Below are 1,357 nucleotides of genomic sequence, written 5' to 3' on the forward strand. Positions count from 1 at the left end.
AGGTGCATACATGAATCACGAATGTACATGTGTGGGTTCAGGATGGTGGTGTGAATGGGCTTGTTGCTTTGAGGTAGGAGATTCTCAAAATAAGATTTATGGAAATCCAGCCCCTCTGTGTGGTTATCCTAGGCCTGGAGCTCAAAAAAAAGGTAAAGCTTAAATCACAAATCATCCTGTAGGTCTCAGGGACCTCATTGTTAACAACCTCAGTCCATTGTTCGATGATCTTGGTAATTTATTTGTGCACTTTTCTGTCCTCAGCTTTCATGGTGGTGGTGCAGCTCTCTATGGAGCTCTCCATGCCAACTCTACTGTCTACACCATGGTGGTTTCTGGTCCTTTACACCATTGTCGGTCTGCTTGTTCAATATGCTTTTGGCAGCTGAAAATTTCCTAGAGAAAATCATCATTATGAGCCTGAAACTCTTCGGTTTTCTCAGGACATTAAACTTGCACAAACACTTCAAATTCTCTTCATGATACATCATGGGCCATTAGGGAATCTTTTGCAGACTGATGGCTACTTGAGAGCCCGGTGAGGTGAGATGCATTTTGTGGGGTTTATGGCCTCTGGTTAACTATGTTCTTGCTTTAGGGGTCACTGTATCCCACTCTCATGATGGGAAATCATAGGCTCCAGCCTTGATCTGCTGATTTAACTTGTGCTGATCTTCATCCAAGAAAGGAAGCTATCCCAATGGAAGGATATATAAGATGAACCCACAGGCCCAAATATCCACAGGTTTTCCATGGGGATCTTTCATCAAGGCCTTAGTGGACAAATAACCTGGGGTGACTTCAAAATTAAACCAAGCCTGCTGTTCTCATAGTTCCATGGCTAGACCAGAATCAGCCAGCTTCATGTTGGCACTCTTGAATCTACTTACCAGCGGAAGGCTCTCAGACTTCAGATCTTAATGGACAATGTCAGGCTGGTGGATGTGGCTAATACTTTCCAGAATTTGATGTATACGGTTGCTAGCACCAGCTTCACTGTGGTACTCTCCAGCCACAGTCTCTTCAAAGAACTCCTTGCCAGTAACAAGGTCAAACATGAGGTTGTGAAACCCTTCTTCAGCAATACTATCATGAAGGTGCATGATGTTTCAAAAATCAGAATATTTAGACCTCACATTCTAGTTTCTGGCGATCCTGGGCAGATAACTTCTTGGTATTGATGATTTTTGCAGCATATTCCTGTATGGAGGAATTCTTCACACACCTGCAGACCACAGAGAAAGTAACACTGCTGAGCTCCTTAAAGTGTTGGTAGTCATTGCCGAACTGGGTTCAGGCGGTGGTGGTGGCCATTTATCCAGCAGGCAGACATGGTGGTGCAGCCCCACACGGATAT

At 44.3% G+C, this 1,357-nt stretch overlaps 1 pseudogene; it reads right to left on the reverse strand.

The window, feature by feature from the left end:
* Positions 1 to 238: 238 nt before the first annotated feature.
* On the reverse strand, positions 239 to 1,119 carry LOC103658268 (annotated as a pseudogene).
* Positions 1,120 to 1,357: the final 238 nt, after the last annotated feature.

This window comes from Ursus maritimus, unplaced genomic scaffold, assembly GCF_017311325.1.
Source record: "Ursus maritimus isolate PB19 unplaced genomic scaffold, ASM1731132v1 scaffold_2, whole genome shotgun sequence".
In the NCBI taxonomy this organism is placed as follows: Eukaryota; Metazoa; Chordata; class Mammalia; order Carnivora; family Ursidae; genus Ursus; species Ursus maritimus.